General features: G+C 37.8%; 2 long non-coding RNA genes across 4 annotated transcripts in view; one reads left to right on the top strand and one right to left on the bottom strand.

Moving 5' to 3' along the window:
* The first annotated feature begins 4,585 nt into the window (after positions 1–4,585).
* Positions 4,586–18,868, top strand: LOC149113794 (uncharacterized). 3 transcript variants are annotated; one of them, XR_016206342.1, is made up of 4 exons: positions 4,586–4,855; positions 5,454–5,619; positions 8,228–8,402; positions 12,315–18,868. It is a non-coding gene; the product is annotated as an uncharacterized LOC149113794 (long non-coding RNA). The 3 variants fall into 3 exon arrangements; XR_016206340.1 differs by lacking the exon at positions 12,315–18,868 and having other exon boundaries at positions 8,228–8,571; XR_016206341.1 differs by lacking the exons at positions 4,586–4,855; positions 5,454–5,619 and having other exon boundaries at positions 8,140–8,402.
* LOC149113793 (uncharacterized) overlaps positions 18,778–22,865 on the bottom strand; it is a 26,798-nt gene continuing 22,710 nt past the window's right edge. The window contains exon 5 of the long non-coding RNA XR_016206343.1: positions 18,778–21,827. This is a non-coding gene — a long non-coding RNA (uncharacterized LOC149113793). The remainder of the gene's footprint in view (positions 21,828–22,865) is intronic.

Raw genomic sequence — 22,865 nt, 5'->3', positions numbered from 1 at the left:
ATAATAGTTATCTAAGATAGAAAAACATCAATGAGATAATAATAAACCGTAAAGGAACAAGGATGGTCAGGGATGGCGAAGATTGACACGGATTGCGATCGACGAATTTGAAAAATTGAGGCTAAACTTTTCAAAATGTGCAAACCGTGACTGAGCTCCTTTAAGGTTTTTTCGTCTGAATGATTCATTTCTTGTATTTAAGCGTTAAACACAAGGTGGGGAAACAGACTTCTCAAATAGCAGCCAATCAGAGAAGGTATATAGTATAACGTCATCAGTCTGGAATTGCTCAAGGAGGGGTACGGGTGTGGGGGACGGGGGGAGGGTGGATTTGAGCTCCCGATAGGAGATGTACGTCGTTTCAGGCTGTGTTCATTAGAATCAACTGAAGGTATTAAACACGGTATCAGCGACTTAAGTTCGCAAGCAGAACATTTGGTCGCCTAAGCGGTTTTGGGATCCTTTGGGTACAGACGGGAAGGCTTAAAATGGTGGCAACGGAGAGCAAGAAAATAAAACAATCCTCGATTTGAAAGTACTGATTGATTCAGCAAGCACAATCCAGTGATTATTTTAATTTCTGAAAGACATTTCAGCGCTCAACAGACGCCATCTTGACGCCATCTTATCCACCCAAACGATCCCAGAAACCATCAAGCACTGAGGTTGTACTCAGTCACCCCACATTTCTAGATTATACGGATTAATAAATGATCTTTGTCTTGCGCGTAGAGACTAGAAGTAAGCTGTGAAAATATTAATCTATCAGTAGTTGTCGCTACCAATAAAATCATCATATAATTGCCACGTGCGCAAAATGTCAAATCTCTTCAATGACGAAATTTACATGACGTCATTTAACTACAACGAAAAACCCTCCAGTCACTGGGAGCGAGGTTGGGCAGTTCTTTTGCTGATATTTAAGGCTTTTGTGTTTGAATTCTCATTTGGGATTTTCAGAATTTAACGAGGAAAGAATATTAGAGAAAGAGGAAAAAAGAAAGTAATGGAGGGTGTTTTTATAGTTGTTCCGTATGAATGAGTCGATTGTAAACCTCAGAAAATGCATTTCTAGGCTTCTGATTGGTTCACTGATTCTTGAATATCAGCCATTATAATCCATCAAATATTTTCGCTAAAGCGCGATTGGTTTAAACGTGTCACGCGACTGAATATTCCCCAGCTAAAACTGGGGAATATCCGAGTGTTAGTATCACCCAACTAGTGGACTAATGCAAATCCTGCATTTTGATTGGAGAATACAAAAGCAAAAACCGACACAACGTAGAATGATTTTTTGAAGGTGTACTATATTTCGGCTGGCCAAACCAGCCTTCTTCGGGTGCAATGGAAGATTTTACATTGGTGCGTGTTTTTATGTAGCCGATATTTACGTAATACGGAAATACGCAAAAGTAATTGATAGTGTAAATTGAAGATAAGCATACGGTAAAATAAAATAACATGATAAAAGAACATAATAAAAGAAAACAAATGGAAACAATTAATATGTTTCTTCGCGGATGTTCAGACCATTAGGATCAATTAGGACCATTAGGACCATTAGGACATTATTGACCCGTGGCCCCAGCGGGCTACAGATCTAATTGTTAAATATTCTCCAATTTTCAAAACTGCGCGTGTTGCGAAAAATATTCGAAGGATAATAAACACAAAATATTGATGGACATTATCTGTTCCGAGAAGCGAACAGTTTTCCGAGAGCGTAGCTCGAGGAAAATATCCGAGCATATTTTCGCGCAAAATGGAAGCTATAATTTATAAATTTCCGAGCCAAATGGAGACTTGTTTATTTAAACCTGGTTTTGACCTTATGTGGAAAATGAGTGCTTATCATGGTCACAGAATGTCACATTTAACTCTACGACGTATGGTTGAACACAAATTAAATCTGAGAGGGAACAGGCTTGTCATGTTAGAAGACAACTGTATTATACAATTAACCAGGAGCCATAATCGGGGACGGAGACCGTAAGTCTTGGGATTCGCGCGCACCTATGATATGGGACAATTTTTCTATTTTTAGAACAAATTGCGCCATCCTGACGTCATATATCCGCGCGGATTCACGCACATGTCGGGGGCTCTCGCGTGGATGTTGTCACGTGTGATCAAATGGTGAGAGTTGAGAGAGTCTCTTGCGTATTTTTCACAGCGATGGCAGGGAATAAGGCGGGGAATACGAACCAGGGCGTTTATATGTAGTTTTATGCTCTGAGCTAACGGAAAAGGTGGGTTTTTCAGGGTCGAAAACAAGACTTCAATCTCGCGCTGGGAATGAATAATAAGATCTGCTCACGCTAGTTGTAAGCTTACGCGTATGTTTTTGCGTTTGTTCTGACTTAAGAATATAGCAAGAAAACTCTCTACTCTGGTATCGAGTTAATTTGTGAGTTTCTCAGACAATGGTTCATCAGAACCAAAACCTGGTTTGACGGTTTCTCATTGTTTCTGCTTGTCTGGTGAGTTTGCAAAAGTTTTTGAAAGGAAAGTCTGACGCGTACAATTAGCTCATTTGCATAGTGCAGCTCGTGCACTTTCAAGTCCGACTCGGTGTTTTCAGTTGTCAACAAATCTTGACAAAGATTTCTTTCGTTATCTTTTTTGCTGAGATGCTGTAACAAATTTGACGAACGCAAAAAAGGCAGCTAACATCATGTGTGTTTCTTCAACATAAGCATAGTGAAGTTTTACACTGCGAAAATGAAAATAGACAAGGAGTTTTGATAACTCGATCAACAAAATCGAAATCGTTATTCCAAGTTGATTAAAGAAAGCGTCATCGTAACTTTGCTGATTATTTCTGCTTTATTCACATATTTTCAGCTTAGCTTTTAATATGTTCTCAAACATTTATCAATCTTAAACATATTTAAAAACTATAGAGTTATTGTTTGAGTTCGATGTACGCTTTCACGGCGGAAGTACAGTTTGTCATGTTTACTGACTGTACAAAACACGCATCGGCGGGCGCTCTCATTCATCGATCGACAACAGAGAATTTACTGGATTTATACACGGATAAAACTGAGCAGTATATACGGAAGTGAAGTTATTGGGCCTTGATGAAACATCAAGCGTTGCTTACAATTCAAGCGAAACTCAAACGAGCAATTATTTTGTTTTACTTTTCGGTCGCGATAGACTGAAATTGCTCGCAAGCGTGTGGCAAGAGGAGCTAGGAAACTATGAAGTCCTGAAGCTCTGCTATATCTAAATATATCCAGCTAGTTTTTTTGCTTTGAAATGGAAAATCTGTTAATCTTCAACATATGTGAAATTTAAAGTAGAGTAATGTACAGCTCATGTAAAAGAAGCATCCGTCGGAACACAACTTGGTCAGCGATATATATAAGCTTACAGCGAAACATACCTAAATTCGGCACTGTCTTCCTTCACTCAAACTGGAGCAGCTTACGAAGAAAATACTTAAGCAAAATTCCAACAGACGTAAACGCGTTGAGTTGTGGGTTAAAAACATGAAAAATTTCGGGAATTTCGGACGCCATTTCCCCCGCGCGACATCCGCAAAAATCCTCGCAGCATGTACGCGCGTGTGCCGCAGGCGATGGCGCAATTTGTTCTAAAAATAGAATTATTGTCCCATATCATGGGGACAACCCCAATACTAGAAATGGCGCGCGCTTACGGTCTCCGTCCCCGATTATGGCTCCTGAATTAACTTGATTTATTTCTCAAGTCGTTTGATTGAGTAGGGTGTGATATTCTAGAAATCCTAGAACCGAGAAATAAGACCAGATCCCAGAGAAGTTTAAAAAGTTTCTGTTGCAAATGGGAGCAGAGGCTTGGGACAAGCTTTAAGGTCGGCACACACAAGGGGACTAGGGACTAGTCCCTGCAACAAGTCGCTGGGACCAGTCCCCTCGTGTGTACCGACCTTTATAGTCTGCAAATAGGTGATCCTCCGTGGTGGACAGGAGGTGAGGACGGAGGAGCACTCTGCTGGAATTTACGAGCCCCCAGCCCTTTCTCAGCCCCGAATTGGCGGCAAAACTTTGACAGTGCATACCAAGATCAGACATAATTTTTCACGGATTGCCTGAAACTTCCTTTGTCACCATCAGGAGTACACACACGCTCTGGATTTACATACTCCTGTCCAACGAAAATAAGATCCACTTACAAACTACTTCCGGACTGGAAAAACGAAAGTGTACATCGGCTCCATTAGACTTGAAGAGAAAGACTTCCAACTTGACACAGAACCCAGTTTTACTGTGGGTAACTTCCTGTGCGACGCTTCCACGCCTCCTGTTTGGCCTGTAAACGTTACAGGTAATGTGATACGCTTCATATTCTCAATTCTTGTCTGGGAACACGGTTGCGTTGAAAACGCGTGAGCGATGTTCACTTATCTCTAAGCGGTATTGTAACTGTGTTTCGAAGGGCGCAGGAGCTCGAGAACCCTTAAAGGATAAACCATGCTTTCATCTTTATCCCAGTCTTGTAAGAAAGAATGTGGACTCAGAGGCGAATTTTACCGCACGTTCACGCAGCAGTTTCCCGCTCTTTCCCGCGTATTTTCACGAGATGCGAAGTGTGTTCGTTTCCTTGACGCAAGAGAGACTGGGAACGAAAGAGAAACAAAACATGGCCGCGGAAAGCTTGTTAAAATGTTATTTTTACGCCAAACAATCGATGAAGAGACTGCCTTTAGTATTTTTAGCCTTTCCAAACGTATTTTCTGTTGTTTATATGTATTTCGATGCAAGAATTATGCCTGCAGCTGGCTGCAAAACACATAAAATGGGGACCACGTTGACTGACCTTCGCAAATAAACAACAGCCCGGTAGGAAATGCAAAACTGTTAAGGTAAGCTTAATCGTTAACTCAAAAGCTGTTATTTACGAATATTGGTTTTTATGCCTAGTCGTCGTCTCATTTTTTCCATTAGATAAGATTAAGATTTAACTTGCTCCAAGTGTCAGAAGTGTTTCACGTACAAAAGCGGGAATTCAAATTCTTACATCGCACACGTGCACCGTTGTTTTGAGCAAAAATATCGGGAAGCTACTGTTTGTTTGCAGGAGTCAATGGGGTGCGATTTCCCTCAAATCCCCTTCTTTTCCCGACTAATCTCCACCTTGTCCTGGGATAGGGTGGGTGGGTGGGTGGGTGGGGGGGGGGGGGTTTACATTGACTCTTACATATAACATACTTAACTCTCCCTCTCTCCCAGACCTTATTAGTTTCTCCATAAAAACTAAATTATTAATTCAAGATTTTTCGCCTTACCTCAGCACCAGAACAAAAGCTGACATAAGTTGTCAACTATTGTTCTGGCGCTGTTCTATTCGCCCGCAACATTGTCAAGCATGTAGCAGGCTGAGGATTATTACTTCAATGAAAAATTTGACTATTTTTAAACCCCAAGAAAACACAACGGAGGTTCTTTATATTTCAAATATAGTTTTTTCATTGATGAATCTTGGTGAAATCCCTGTCCCTGGGACACTGGACACACCTAAATGGACAGTGGACAATTTTAGACACATGATGGAAAAACTGGATGGGCATGAGTGGACAACTCTGGGTGGACAGTGGAAACGAAAAGCATTCAGACCTTGAACAACCAGGTAAATACACTGTCTAGTAATCATCTTGGATCATGTGTACTACAGAAATCTGCAGTCAAGTGTCACTCGATACCCTCGATCAGTACCCTGCAGATGCCTTTAGCACACATGATCCACCATCTTTGCTACTAGATGTTGTGGATAAAATTTAAGGCAAGGCAATGTGAACCTGAGGGAATCTCCTCATAGCTCTCATTGCTTTGGAACACCTCAAGTGCTATTAATAGTACATGTTATACTTTGTAGTGAATTAGACAGGAGGTTTAGGCTTTCCATTCAACCAGGAATGCTTCGGTGCAAAACATTTTAGAACATGGTTTTTGTGACATGTACCCCCTTTTTGAAAGCCCATAATGGGTGCTTTCAGAAACAACATGGATCATGTTCATACTGTACAAGTGATAAAATTATATTCATGCAATGCAAGCCAACTAAAAGTTAAGGGGAGTTTTAAAACCCAAAATTTTCAAAGAAAAATCAATTAACCAGGCTTTATCACATACGGAGCAAAATTACTGAGTGCTGACTGGCTGAGACAGAGGGCACTTTTGGTAATCAAGAGGGCATGATTACTTGATGCTGATTGGCTGAGCACACCTGCATTAAGTTAGTTTCTCGCTTCAAATGAATTTTCAGAAAGGCATTGCTTCTGAGTTTGATCTAAACGCAGTAATTTCATCTTAATGTGAATGAAAATCAACATGTAGCAAAATGGAGTCTTTTGGTGGAAAAGCAAAAGGAGTTTTCCATCCAAAATGTATTGATTTGCAGCCTGAAAAAATTTTGCTTGGGGACAGCTGGTGTCGCACGAAGCATAGAGTTACAGAATGGCAAGACTGCCAAACTGAAAGTTAATTTCTTTGTTTTGCTTTGGGTCACCTTATTAGTATCACAGGTCACTTTATCAACGTAAAAAACAGTGTAAATTTTGTTGGCATGTTAAGTTTAGCGGTAGAAATGAGAGTTTTGGATTCAAGAAGTTATTAGAGTTCGTTTGGACACTTGTTTACGTCTTTCATTGATCAATGAAGTAGTTTCGCGCCGTTGCAAGCTTCGAAAAACAGGTGAATAAAATAAGATTGCTTTAAGTCTTATTTGTAAAGAAATTGCTTTGAATGAATTGAGGTTGCTGTGTTTTGCGTACTATTATAGTAGGCGTTCTCTGTTCTACTGTTAGCCTGTTCTTTGATGACATCTGGCAAACCTGTTTACGCAACGGCAAAACCTTGAAAGTTTTTCTTTATGCAGAATTTTGCCCTTTATGTGATAAACAAATAATCGCAAGTGTCAAGTGTATTTTCAAAGTTTTCCAAAAGTTTTCAAGTTTTTTTCAAAAAGTTTTTCAAAGTTTTCCAAATTGCCCTTGTCACCTCACACCTCGGGCAATTTTGTAAAAACTTTGAAAATATGCGTGAAATTAATCCTTAATTGCCCTCGGGCCCATGTGATTACATATGCAAAGTGAAATTTTTCAATGGGGAAGGAAGGATTTAAACTGACAAACCTCCATAAGACAGATATCAGAGACCATTACACAGAGTTTCCATAATATGCATTTTACTCCTGGCTCAACCTTTACCTGTATCTTTTTTTCCATTGTTTTACCATAAAATCCCACATGAAAGCCCTGGGCTTATGTAACTTCATAAGGGGTTTTGAGTTGGCTTATAAACAGGGGGGCTTATAACTGAGGGGGGGGGGGGCGCATATAGGCTTAAAGCGGAATAAATGTTTCAGAGCGACTAGATGAAACGTATCTGAGAAACGAATTAAAGCTAACATACCATTACATTTAGAGCCATTGCCCTATGTACCCTATAATTACCCTATTGCCCTATCCCATAACTTTTGGTCAATTTAAAAATTTTGATGTTTGTAAAGAAACGGAAAAGGAACACACTTATACATTAGATTAGACTACGAGTAGTTCCTCTTTCGCTTAGTCCATTGTGGGTGATGCGAAAGAAAATCATGGGAGAAAAATGGCCATGTGAAATCCTGGGGTAAGGAACATGAAAGGAGGGACTTCCACCTACATGTAAGCCAGGTAGTTTGAATTATGCATTGCTCTCACAATGCAAAAATATGATTGGCTTATGACATTAGGAATGTTGACAACACGTTGTCAGCATTCAGTGAATGTTGACAACGCGTTGTCAACATTCGAGATACGCATGACATCTTGCAGGAATGTTTATCTCACTTTCCAGCAATATAAAGCTTTGGAACCGGAGCAAGTTGTGCTTTGCTAGCCATGATATTCTTGCGATTCTGCCAACATGCTTTGGAAAGAGTTAAATTTATCAAGTGTTTTGTTTGGCGAAGCTTTCTGCCTCGAACCCGAATGTGGGCGTGTGATTTTGCTGCTCCACAGCATCGTCCAAGAACAATTCAGTGAATATGAATTCACTGAGCTTGGCCTTTCTGCCCATCCATTTGAAAGATTGAACTGGACTTTCACTTGAAACTGGACATTCACCTGAAACTTTCCTCTTTAACACTTTGCAATAAATGTTTTTTTTTTTTTTAAAAAAACAATGGTCATTGGACTGAGTTCTTGATAATTTCACTATCAACAAGAATCTTTTCTGAATTTCTCAATACTTAGTCAGCAATGAACAAGATTGGACAGACAGTAGACAAACCAGGATGGGACACTGGATACACCTAGATGGACAGTGGACAATTTTGGACACAAGCATGATGGAAAAACTGGATGGGCATGAGTGGACAATGCTGGGTGGACAGTGGAAACCAAAAACATCCAGACCTTGAACAACCAGGTAAATACACCGTCTTGTAATCATCTTGGATCATGTGTACTAAAGGCATCTGCAGTCAAGTGTCAATCGATACCCTCGATCAATGCCCCAGATCAACACTCGACTGTGGATGCCTTAAGTACACATGATCCATCATCTTTGCTACTAGATGTTGTGGATAAAATTTAAGGCAAAGCAGTGTGAACCTGAGAGAATCTCCTCATAGCTCTCATTGCTTTGGAACACCTTGCTATTAATAATACATGTAATACTTCATTAGACAGGAGGTGCAAAACATTTTAAAATGTGGTTTTTGTGACGTGTACCCCCTTTTTGAAAGTCCATAATGGGAACTTTCAGAAACAACATGTATCATATTCATACCGTACATTTGTACAAGTGATAAAATTATATTCATGCAATGCATTGAAGCCAATTAGAAGTTAAGGGGAGTTTTAAAACACAAAATTTTCAAAGATATATTTCCTCCCAGATATAATGTTAGATTATGAGTAGTCCCTCTTTTGCTTAGTCTGTCATGTGTGGCATGAAAGAAAACTAGCAGAGAAAAATGGTCGCGAAATCCTGGTGGGCAAGGAGCATCAAAGAAGGGACTACTGCCTAAGCGAAGTCGTTTGAATTATGCGTTGCTCTCACAACGCAAAAATATGATTGGCTTATGTTAGGAGCGTTGGCAACAGGTTGCGAACATTCGAGATACGTGTGACATCTTGCAGGAATGTTTATCTCGCCTTCTGACAATATAAAGCTTTGGAACTGGAGCAAATCATGCTTTGCAAGCCATGATGTTCTTGCAATTCTGCCAACAGGCTTTAAAAAGATAACTTTTAGATTTACGCCTACAGGGTGAGATGCAGTAAAAATCATTACAAGATGCCTCCTTTGCCATCTTCTTTTTAAAACTTCTTTGGCAGTTTTGCTGAATGAATGAAGATACACTTCTCACAGCATGTTTTTGCCTCGTTACTCAGCTACTTGAAGAGTAGAGTAGAGCGATTTTATTCAGGATATCTCCCAGGGTTATTGACAACAGGCAATAATAAGAGGATGTCAAGATAAGAAATCCTACACCCAAAAATCAGTTGGCCGTGAAAGGTCAAACTCCCTGGCTTAGTCAGTAGTCCCTCCTTTCACACGCTCCTAGCCCTCAGGATTTCACGAGGACATTTTTCTCTCGCAGTTTTCTTTCATGTCATACACAATGGACTGAGCGAAACAGGGAGTACTCATAATCTAACATTAGATGGGCTTATATCTGGGGTGCTTATATCCGGAATAATACCTCTGTTAGCAAATAGAAGGGCTTATATCCTGGGGGAGGGGGGTTGGGCTTATAACTGGGGGGCTTCAGCATGGGATTTTACGGTGTTCCAAAAAAATAGAAACTTGAGATACAGGTTGTAAAGATTGACCCCAAGGCTTAGTATGGGATATGGATGCCCCTTGTGATACTCTCTTGATATTGGCGACACCAACATGCGACATTCAAAATTTTCTGTTTCCAGCATAATGTTCAGTACCACTTGTTTTACAAGAGTTGTGCATGCATGCAGCGATATTCCTGATCAAACATGCAGTCGAACCTCCGATTTCAACCTGACCACCTCTTGTAAGTGACTGCCTCTACTCAGTGACCAGTTTTCCAAAATACCAAAACTTTCCAAGTCAAATCACTATATTTGGAACCTCTTGTAAGCGACCAGCTCTCATAAGCGACCATGACCACTTTTGGGGCTGAAAGTTTGAAATTTTCATTTTTTTGCGAAGCTTCTTACAACACATTATTTTAATGTTGTCAGTTCCTGATTGAAGTTTAAGCAATGCAACTGGATGCAAATAGTTTTCTGTTAGCCTTAATTTACCTGTTGCCATGGAGGTGTCAAATCATGTGACCAAACAGTTGACAAACAAAAAAAGTTTCCAATAATGAAGTGTAATTTTTACAGTGTACATGTAGGTTAAGTTTGACCGCTATACATGTGGCTTTGAACGCTGTTTTTGTCAGAAAATATTGAATTCAGCATGGGCACTTCGTTCCCCTCTCCCTTAGGCTAAATTGGGTTGGGAGAAAATTTAACAAATTGAATATGGTTTAGTGTGGTCTGTACTCATATCGACAATGATATGTGTCATCACAGTCCCCTGTTTTTTACGACAATATCAACATCAAAGAAAATGTTTTTTTTGGAGCGCAAGCTGAAAAAGCCATTGCGTAACACATTGATGCGAACAGTGTTGTCTGGACTCTTATCGGCAATGACAAATTAACCAATCAGATTGCGAGATTAGTAGCAATTGTGGTAAAATACCAAAATTGCTTAAGTGCCTTTAAGTCCAGGCCAGGCTCCACTGTAAGGAGAAAAGAACGTGTTAAACTTTGAAATTTGATGAATGAACTCTGTATTTTTCTGTGTTCAAAGTACTGATCTCATGCAAGTGGACCGAACTTGGTGCAGCAGGCTTTCCGGAATTTTTGAATAGAATAAATTTGGTTAACGTTCTACAAATTCCACTTCAAGTGTTGTTCATGTACTGTAGTTTGGATTATGGCATTGTGAGTTTGAAATTGTTTTGGCCAAAAGAAATTGTGGTTTCCTTGCAATTTTGCCTACATGTGGCATTTTCCATCATTGGAATTCTTTGCTTGATTATTATTGCTTTCTGTATCTAAAATGCCCTAAAATAAAAGAATTGAATCATCAAAAATTTATTACTTTTTATATCCTCTCACTGATGATAAATTTCATCACACTATTATCAAAGAAGATTGTGGATCCACAAGCACTGCCAAGTGGATCCTCAGCTACTGTTAGTAACAATATATTATGATGCACTTCATTGTCAATAAGAGGACAGACACACAAAAAAGCTGGCATCAATATCTTAAATAAAAATAAGAAATTGTTAAGCATTCATCTTTAGGATTTCATTCTTTTTATGGGACAAATGTAGCTCCGAGAATCAAAAACAATGATCCTGGGCACCCTGAGAACTAATTTACTGTGCCTTTCAATAACATGTGTACTCTAAAATTCAAAGCTCAACCAACAAATGTGTTTTTCACTACTGGCAATTAATTCAGCGGCTCCTCCCAGCTTCAAACTATTGCCGAGCAATTGGTAATCAAATTGTTGAGCACAGTCCAGACAATGAAACAGTGCTCGGCAGTAGGTGGAAGCTTGGAAGAGCTGCCAAACATTTGATTGATGGTAGCGAAAAAACGTATTTGTCGGTTGAGCTTTGAATTTTAGAGTCCGCATGTTATTGAAAGGCACAGTAATTTGGAAGCTCAGGATGCTTGTTGGGTATAGAGTGCACTTATTGCAGACAAGGTGTTTCATTTTTTTCATTTTTATTTTGGAAGGTTCCTCACCCTTGTTAAGGCTTTACAGGATCTTTGAGGATCTCACAAGATCTTTAAAGACCTACTAGTGATTTAAGGATCTTTTAAGGATTCTTAAAAGATCTTTGAAAGATTTGCAAAGAATCTTAAATGAAAGATCTTATAAAGATCTTGCATTGATTTTCCAAGATTTTCAAAGGTCTTTGTGAGATCTTTGATCAAAATCTTGAGGATCCTTGAAAGATTTTCACCAGTAGAGTGAAAAATCAATGGAGTGAATATAGTTTCTGTAGACGTGTGCATTAGTCAGTTTGATTCAATGTTTACCGGTGACTTGATTTTTGGACTAAGCTATATACAGACAAGGAATCCTTAGTTATTAAAACTAGCTAGTTCATGTAAACAAAATATATTACATTTTTCATTTAATGACTTGTTATCCAAGCATAGATGTTAAGAAAGACAACAACTAAACCCTTGCAAGTGATAAAAAATACATCTTTCAAGTTCTCTTAGAAATCTCAGATTGGATTCCAAAATAACCTAGCACTGTGTTTGTTTCATCACAGGATGCTGGACCAGACAAAAAGCATCACATGACAGCACAGACTCAGAGGCCAGGAAAAAGACAAAAGGGCAGGCACGAGAGAGGATGCTTAAAGAGTCAAGCCGCCTAGTAAACAAGTTGACAAGATGGCTTATGGTAGCATAAGTAGTTTATTTATTAATAATTAGAATAAGTTGGCCCAGCCCGGGAGGCCTTTGAACTTGGGGTACAGCTGGCCCGGGGTTTTCCTCCTAGGAGCAAGTGGACGTACGGGGAGGTTTTTCACTCAGCTGTTGTTCCACAACCCCTGTTCAGGTTAGCTGGTTATTTCTTTAGTTTCACATAGTCTTCGACTAGGTTCTTGCATTGGTTTGGGGCAAGTAAAACTGAGTAAAAACCTTACATACAGTCACAAACTTATTAGAACAAACACCTCCTTGACAACAACAAGTGACGTTTTCATGACCTCCGCAAACCAATCATCACAACAAACTTTTGCCTCAAACAGACCCAGCATAAACTTGACTAACAATACATGGAGTGAAACTGAGAACATCTGATGCCAACGACTATTACATGTAACACATTACAAAATAACTTCTTTGTGACCTACAGTAAACAAACGTACCAACAAACTTTAACTACAAACAGAACAAACACAAACTTGACTTACAATAGATGAAGTGACACTTCACAACATCTAGCATTGACAACTTAACACCTTACAGATGACTTATTTATGACCTCAACAAACCAATCAACAAACTTTATCTTCAAACAGAACCTGCACTGACTTGACTAACAGCAGATGGATTGAAACTGACAACAGTTAACTGGCATCAACAATTACTTATACCTTACAAATTTATGACTTATTCATGACCTAAACCAACCAATCAACAAACTGTACATTATTTTGTGACTTCAAACAGAACCAGCACAGACTGTAACAACATCTGACACAAACAACTACTTACACCTTACAAATGACTTTTTCATGACCTTAACAAGCCAACCAACAAACTTTAACTTCAAACAGAACCAGCACAAACTTGACTTACAGTGGATGGATTGAAACTGATAACATCTGAAATCAACAACTACTTGCACCTTACAAATGATTTATTTGTGACCTGGACAAACCTAAAAAACTAGACCTGACTTCAGCACTTCATTTGAAACCTAAGATACAATCACCAATACTTTACAGACTACAGTAACTGCGCAAGCTGCATACCAATGCAAGGATTTAGCACTGAGTCAGATAATATTATCTAATGCTACATAAGTGTGTGTGCCACCATTATTCAAATAAGTGCTTTTCCTCTAAAAGAAAAATTATCTTCAAACATTTTGCTACTGAATATCACCATAGCTGTACACTGTACACTGTTTTACATTTTTTTTTTTTTACATTTTTACATTAATTGGGTCAATGACTGGAATCAGAGGTCTTTGCTACTGTATGTAGTTTTCTCTGCAGATTAACAACAAACTCACTTTTCAACTACATTTCAAGAGTTTATTAATCAAAATTCACATTATATGCAAACACAAGAAAGACACCTGTCCAGTAAATTATTTTCTTGTGAAGTTTTCACTGATCTTGGCAACTATCTGCAAGTCTCAATTCTTCTGATAAGACTCAAATTTAAAAATTTGCAAAGTTATGTTTATCTTTATAGGAAAAAAACAGCAAGGAACTAAATTATGGTAACTGTCTCATTGGACATAATTATGCTAAGGTTCCATCCTTAAAAATTGGAAGCACATTGAGTAACTTACAGCAAATTAATTCTGAGAAGGATGCAGGATGTCCAGTTTTTCAATTTCCAGCTCTTGCAAATTGGGGTGTGCAACATTACAGGCTAAGAAAAATTAATATGAATTAGTTGGTAAAACTCTTAGAAACTCTTAGCTAGCAAATACTTCACAGCCCTAAGGATAGCTTGCTAAATGATTTTTTACCACAATTGCTGCTAATCTCGCAATCTGATTGGCTAATTTGCCATTGTCGATAAGAGTCCAGACAACGCTGCTCGCCTCTTTCAGCTCACGCTCTGAAAAAACATTTTCTTTGATGTTGATATTGTGGTAAAAAACAAATCGAAATGTGGTTTAGTGTGGTCTGTACTCTTATTAACAATGATGCGTGTCATCACAGTGGTCAAAATTTGTTGAGGACTCATGAGGCGGCGCCTTGTGAGTCCTCAACATTTTGACCACTGTGATGATGCGTATCATTGTTGATAAGAGTACAGACCACGCTAAACCACATTCAATTTGTTAAACTTCTTATCTTAGTGTACAATGTACTTCTTTCACGAAAGCAGAAAAATATTTCACTACTTAACTCTTTTCGAGCAGCAATCAACATCACGCTGCCACTCAACCTTACTACTTACTGTAGCTTTCTTCAAATAATCTTAAAATGTTTTTTTGGTTAATTTTTCTTGTGCAGGAAACAAATTTAATTTTCTTTGGGAGTCAGTGATTGAAAACTAATTTCCTTTTTGATCCATCTATACCATTTTAAAGTGCTTGGCAGCTTGATGGTGGTTGTTTAATTCATAAACAATGGAATAGTTTTAATTATAAATTGAGCAATCTCAATGTACACTTAGTTAAGTGGATCTGCAAGCTCATTAGCACAAACTTAAACCATTTCTAGCCAAAAAATATTCACTTATCTCAAGCAAAACAAAAATTCCCAACTGTAAGCAAGGTTGGTTCACACCATCTTTTTTACCTTCTTGACTACATCGATGATTACTTTTAAGACTTACCAAAATTTTCATTAATGCAAATGTTCTTGGCCTTAAGCCAGAAAATATGACACCACCTGCTTGTAGGAAAGATTTAGAGAGTCAATCTTACTGAAGACAAAATGTTATCAGAAATTGGAATTAAGCAAAATTTAATTTAAAGGTCATTTCAGATTTATTTTAGAATTGGGCTATTTTAAGTTTCCAAAGTGTTATTTTCTTTTTGTCTTCAATCTCTCAATTTTTGTTGCATTTTTCCTGACTAAAAATGATATTTAATACTAATGTTAAACACAGTTGGATCAACAGTCTGCATTTTACCTAATTTTTAAGTTCATATGTTTTCTTCGTTTATCTAGAAACAAATCTTGATTCCCTCACATAAGTATAAACAAACATTTTACATCCTCGTCGAGAACTATGCAATGCAGACTGTTGATGAAAACCAATGTATATTAACTTGCTTAATGTTTCTTGGTTCTTTCTTGGTGTTGTAATGAAGGTTATCTTGGGCTTCCTTTAAAGGTTTTTCAGCGATTTCTCTGTTGCTCCAAAAAATTCTCAGAATTTATCAGGACTATATTTCTGGGCTTTCTCGGTTGCTCCAAAAAAATCTCGTGATTTTTAGGACAATAAATTCTATTTATTCTCACTACCCTGAGTGTAGCCTGCTCATGGTTATGGTTAAGGTTTCTGGCATTTTTTTCTGGACTTCCATCACCAAGAAAGAACCACGTTTTTCTTTATGAGGCTATTTATAATGCTAATGAGCTTGCATGTATCTACTAATTAAGTTGTTAGGTTCTTATTTAATTCCAGGACAGAAGGTGGCACACACATCAAGACCAAAGATTGGTCATATTCAAATCTAGCCAATCACGTCCCTGCTGGGTTGTGGAAGCTCTGCCTCTGAGAAGGTGTGTTTCTGATGTCCTCTGAAACATTCCAACTGAGAAATCCTGGGAAACTTTATCTGATCCTGTAATTCAAGCCGGGGACAGTTGGGCACTTGGAAGAGTTGGCCGTTTGCTCTCAAGTGGGGTGGACAGTGTGAAGGAAGGTGAGAGTTTGCTTTTCATGACTTTAGGGTTTCAGTTAATTTGTCACAATACCACACCATCAATTTCGGCCCAGCAAGATGCTCGTTTGTAGTCAATGTATCAGGAAATGTTCCCACAACCAAGGACGTAAAACAGGAGTGCTGAATTGTGGAGCTCAAGGAAGGTGCATTTCTAGAGAAAGCATAGACAGGGGAGATCACTGAATTTCATCGGTCTAACCTGATTGGATTTTTACAAATGACATTAAATTGAGCTGAGTCACTGGGGGTCTCTCTGATTGGGTTGCTACTAGGTCAGGTTTACTCTCTTTTCTAGTTTTTCATTAAAAAATAAACTTTAACTTTAAAATAATAAAATTAAATCCTATAGGCCCAATTATAAACAAAACATCTTTTGAAAAACAAATTATTACTAAGCATTATATTAAATTTCATTTTTCCTTTTGAAAAATTTTTCACATCATAAACTTAATTATTTTCATTCTTTGTTTTCATTTTCAATGAACTTATAGCATATTAATTTTTAATTTTCGAAAAATTCCTTTCATTAGTTTAATTGACACTTCACAAACTAAGGAGGACTAGCAAGCACCAGCTGTTTGGCACTAGGGTCTCTGGGATTGCCATGGTAACCAACATGAGCTGTGAATGGTCAATGGTTGCCTTGGTAACCATCAACTAATAGCTCATGCTAGTTACCAAAACAATCCCAGGAATCCTTATGCTGACAGCTGATGCCTAGTCTTCCTTAAGTTTCTGGAGTGTTTATTAACTTATTTGTCAATTAGAGGTTTATTAGAAACTAATATATGATAGGTGTTGATGAATAATTCTTCGTTGTTAGGCTTGTTAACTGTTAAATAAAACGGCGGCATTCCATTTAACAGTTAATTAGTCTGTCGATGAAGAGCAATTCTGAAACATTTTGCATTGATTTAAGCACTTTAGTTTATTCAATTTCTTGCCAACCGAGCCAATTAAAGAGGAATTCAAAATTTTTCACCACCAAGTTATTGAGTATAATTTATATAGATATAAATTGAATCAATATAGCATTTCTTAATTTTTTTTTGCAATAACAATAAAAATTCATAATCATAAACATTTGTTTTTAGGGGGTGTTTTTTTAGGTGGATTCAATTTCTTTTCCACTGAAATCTAGTAAAATTCACTAAATTCAGAGTTCCACGGATGATCACGCAATGCTCTTCCACAAAGTGAGGAGAGACATTGCGTGAGCAGAGAAGTCACGGATGCGAAGGACGCTATAGTGGGAATTTTGATTAACAAAGAAAAATATTGTAAATGAATAGATGGGGTAAGTTTCTAAAGAAACTGTGGTGCTGCGTCGGTGGGGAGTATAACAAGATAATTTGGTTTATCAACTGGTCTGATAATGTGAATTGGCCACCGTAAAGAGATCCGAAAGAGATTAGAATTTCTTTACGGTGGCCAATTCACATTACCAACCCAGCTGATAAAACCAAAAATATTTTAAACCTCTGCAATGGAAATTATTGAGTCAAGTTGAAAATTTAAATCATTTGAAGCCAAAATTCGGCCAAATTTAAAAAATAGAAGCAATCGCGACAAAATTTATTAGTCAACAATTTTCTACTTTTAAATCTTAGCGCGTGTGAATATTTAACTTAGTTCTTGAACACATAACTTTAGCTCTTACTTTGTCCAAAATTGTTAATATTGTTAGCAGAGATTCGGCTTTTATCTTTAGCTTGTTTTATTTTTCAACTAACAAGACCCACACGGCTTCGTATGTTAATTGCTCGTTTCAGATCACTTATGTTCTCTGGAGAATTGTCTTTCTAATTATTCATTCATTCGCACGGGAATTGGATTTGCATTTGAATAAACAACTCTCCAGAGTAACGCCACGTGATATGAAATGCGACAATAAACAAACAAGCTGAATACGCATAATTATCTAAACCTTTTGCAATCTTTTTATTTTTAAATCAAAACTAAAGCTTTTTTTGCCGTAATAATCGCCCAATTTCTTTCATCCAAATTAAAGAGAGAAACTTGACATCGGTAGCTTCACAGATGAAAGACTTTTAGTGACTTGTGCTCTTTGGTGAAGTTTGTGGAATGACGGTCGGTCGGAGGTTTGGTCGGAGGTCAGACTGGCGGATTCTGTTTTCAAATCTTTCTTTGATTTCAACGGTGATGCACTGAAATTGAGCGCCATACTTCAGCGCTTCTGTTTTTCTTGTCCTGGCTGCGGACATTTCCAACTTAAATGGGTTTTCATCCAAAATATTCCGGGAGGGCGAGCTTATTGGCAAATCTTTTATTTTTTCGATGCATTGACTTGCGGATTAGCATCTTGAACCAAATTACGAATTTGGCATTTTAATTATTTTTCAACTCATTAATTCCAAAATTACTCCAGTGTGGCATTGTGACAAATTAGGACTGAGACCCCGGAGGCATGGGGAGCAAACTCTCACTTTCCTTTACGCTGTCCACCCCACTTGGGAGCAAACGGTCAACTCTTCCAAGTGTTTAACTGTCCCCGGCTTGAATGAAAGGATCAGATAAAACAGACCAGGATTTTAAAGTTGGAATATTAAATGAGGACTAAAGAAACAACACCGACTCAGAGAGGCAGAGTGGAAGCAACCCAAAGAGCAGGGACAAGATTGGCTAGATTATTTTTTTATTAATTTTTTTTCAATAAAAGTAATGGACAAGAGAGACAATTTTTATTTCAATAAAATTTTGTTATCTTTCCACCCGTGTTGTTTTACTTTGCAATCCAACCATTTGAGTGAACCAGATAAACTCACCAAGAATAAGCCAAGCCCTGGAAAAGTCTTGGTAAAACGTTGCAGTACCATCAACACTTAGTTTTAGTAAACTGCTCGTTTCTTATGTCAAAGTACGCCACAGATACGTCTTTTTAGTACTTCAGACGAATGAAATATATTTAGAGAAATTGTACCGAATTGTTTTAAAGTCTAACGTAAAATTTAAACGTATCTGTGGCGTACATTGGAACAGAAACAAACCGTTTACTAAAACCAGTCTGGAATCGTACCGCTTAGTTTTGACAAGACCTCATTTACTGTAAACATAAGAGTTCCAGTCCCAAGCTGGACATATAAATTCTCCTTACCAATTGCCCCAAATGATTTAATCTTTGTTTTGAGAATTTGGTAGTATATCAAGACAATATCCCGAGTTGATGATTTTCAAATATATAATATTGTAAGGAGAAATAATATGCTCATCACTCTTAGGACTGCCTCAGAGTACGTTTCTCAAACCCTCTCCAATGAAAGAATGGTTTCCAAATAATGGCTGAAAAACCCGAGAAAATTTACAACCGTGTACAGATTATTTTATTGATGATTTGCCGGCTTATATTTGATTTCAAGACAAAAAGAAACGGCTCTGAAATATATTTGTTCTAAGCACGGGAAATACATCAACTCCAGCGTATTTTCAAGTGTATTTTCAATTCTATGATTTCCGATCATACAACATCAAGAAATTCATTCAAGAAGAACCGTGAAATTGTAAGCAAAGCTGTAATTCTAATTCTGCTTATGACAACTGGTTTGAAGTCATAAAAAGAAAACATGCAAATTTCTGCACGCTGTTTGCACGTAACGAGTAAATTTTTGCATACTAACAGGTCAAAATTATAACAGTTTTAACTTTTGCAATTAAATTGCTGTTATCCCTTAGTCTATCTTCTAGTTGCTTCTTAAAGAGTTACTCTGCTTTAGCTGAGGATCTAAACTCCACGACAAAGACTTCTGTACAGGTACTTGCATTTCTCATCTTGCGTGACACTATTACGTTCTTTTCGTAACACAAGGCAAATCAGTCACGCAATAATAAACATCCGTCGTTTTAGAGACCGGTATTTGCAGACTTGTTTTTTTAGAGAGTGTAAAGCAAAAGCGAAAATTTCGAAAAACAAAACACTCCGCCGCAATTTTGTTCAAGATTTTCATGACATCTGAAGGTATATTGGCGGAGAAGAGAGGAAATGTTTTGAGAAACGTACCCATCAAGGTTTACAGTAAATAGAGATTCAGTCAAACCAGTCCAAAGGTGACCTTCTGTGTACTTTGCCAAACTAATGTGGTGCTTATAAATTATAGATAAATTTCTCTTCTAATAAGTTAGCTGCACGAGACAGTTTGGGACTTTTACAAGGTAGTCACATTTCAGACTCAAGATGGTCACTTCCCGGGGGTCACTTTACACAAGGTGGTCATTTAGAGAGGTTTGACTGTGTTCAATACTTCAGACATGCAATATATTGTACCAAGATTTTTCTTCAGTGACGTTTTAATATTTTATCTTTTAATAATGTTTTTTTTAATAATTTTTTTTTCAAAATGTCGTTTGTATGATACCGAAGTTCAACAGATCAATGTCGATACATCATGTGCCAATCAGTTTCAACTGTTGGTCAGTCAATCAGCCAATCACAGATTCTGTCCATTGGTAAGCGAGTGAGTCAGGCAGTCAGTCAGCAGTCTCTCAACAGTCAATCAGTCAGTCAGTTAACAGTCCATCAGTCAATCAGTCCGTCAGACAGTCATGAATAAGTCAATCATAGTCATTCAGTTAGTCAGTCTGTCTGTCAGCAGTCAATCAGTCAGTCTGCTAGCAGTCAATCAGTGATTCAGTCAGCAGTCCTTAAAAAGTCAGTCAGTTAGTTGTGAGTCAATCATTCAGTCAGTCAGTCTGTAAAGAGTCAATCAGTCAGTCAATCAGTCAAAAAGTCAGTCATGAGTCAATTAGTGAGTCATTTAGTCATGAGTCCATCAATCAGTAATGGGCCAATCAGGTGGTCAGCCATGATTCAATAAATTAGTCAGTCAGTCAGTCTATCTGTCTGTCTGTCAGTCAGTCCGTAGTCTGTCAGTCTGTCTTAATCCATTAGTCTGTTTGTATGTCAGTCCATCAGTCAGTCAGTCAGTCTATCAGCAGTCTGTCAGTCTGTCTTAATCCATTAGTAAGTTTGTCAGACAGTCAGTCAGCTTGTCAGTCAGTCCGTTTTTTCCTCCGTCTCTCCGTCTGTTTGTCCATCGGCCTGTCCGTTTGTCCGTCTCTCTGTTTGTCCATCCGTCCGTCAGTCAGTCAGTCAGTAAGTCAGTCAGTCTATCCATCCGTCAGTCAGTCTTTTCATGTTTGAGTTATTGAACATAGTTTTGATTCTGTGAGTTTTACTGTGCCAGTTTAACGATCATTTTCACAGAATGAAATTTTGTTTTCTCTCACTTTTACCTGAAATTCTCTGTCATTGTTAATGTATAAAACAAATGGGACAGACCACAGCTACTTTAACAATGTCAATCAGCCAGTCAATTGGCACTGCAGCCCGATTACTCACTAAGTTATACCATCGCCAATTCAACAATTTTTCTTTGAAGGTGAAAATGCAATCTAATTCTGGAAAAACAGCTTACTTTGTAACATCACACAGAAGATAAATTTCATGGACAATTGGTTTAAAAGAATGTGACTTAATAGCTTTTCTTACTCGTTTCGTAAATAATCAAGGCACAAACTGCATGTCTGAGGTCAAATAATCAGAGCAGAGCTTGGCTTATTCAAGAGCTTTGTTTATCTGGTTCACCAAAGAGTTGGATTGCAAAATAAAACATGCAGCCCTTCTAAAGATAACTGCTTGAAGATTAAGTCCACTTTGTTCCTGTTGGCATCTGATCTGGAAAAAAAAAGAAAGCTTGTTTGTCAGGCTAAGAAATAATTTTATATGAGTATTAATGATTATTACCATCTACTTAAAATTGTAGTTAAGAGGGTCGTACAGGGCGGGTCTCTGGCACGGTTCACAAATGGAAAAAATAGCAAATTATATATCACAGATATCGAAATTTCATTTTCCTGAATCATGAGAATAAGCCAGCACGGTACTCTTTTTAATAACCTGCTCTTATGTAAGGTTTTGCGCTTTTGCGAGGGGCATTTTTTTTTAGCTAATGACTAAAGCTTTCTATAGTATTCTGTACTTAAATAAAACTTAACTAACAAAGACAGAAAGGTAAATAGCTTGGTTATGCATCTTACTGGTGTATAAGTAGTATTTCATAAATAGGATGGTGTAATTAAATTTCTTTAATATTTCTTTTTCGTATGGGCAAGATATGATACCAAATAGTTTCTCTTCAATTGTTGGAGCAAATTTTGAGTTGTTGGCAACGTTAAACCAGTCAATTACGTTGTTCACAAAAATCTTTACAAATCGACACTTAAGAAAAGTATGATCAATTGAATCTTTCTCACCACAGTAGAGACATTCATCATCCGCTTTAATACCATATCGATGGAGCTCCTTTTTAGTAACTACAATCCTATGAATTAATTTAAACTGGAATTCTTTCAATTTTGTCTCCTTGCCAGGGTCCGAAATTAACTTTTTTCGGCAGGCGCCAGCTGGCGACTAAAATTTTTTTGCAGTCGCCATATGGAAAAATGTGGTCGCCAAGAAGTGTCCACAAAATTTTTCCTTCACAGCGAAACACAAACCAAAATTCTGGGTCGCCACGGGCCGGCAAAATATTTGCATTCGATGTAATCAGGAATCAAACCAGTGCTGAAATCATCTTTTGACCACTTTGACAGATCTACATTTCCACCTTTTGATGGCTAGAGAATATCTAAATCTTCATCTAATTTCTTCGTGGATGTTCCGTCTCCACTTTGTAATAAATTACGGAAAGATTTCAGAACATCTTTGGACACC

This window comes from Orbicella faveolata, unplaced genomic scaffold (assembly GCF_042242905.1).
Source record: "Orbicella faveolata isolate gen_17 unplaced genomic scaffold, um_ofav_v1 contig_14, whole genome shotgun sequence".
Lineage (NCBI taxonomy): Eukaryota > Metazoa > Cnidaria > Anthozoa > Scleractinia > Merulinidae > Orbicella > Orbicella faveolata.
This window is presented reverse-complemented; position numbering and strand designations above follow the sequence as displayed.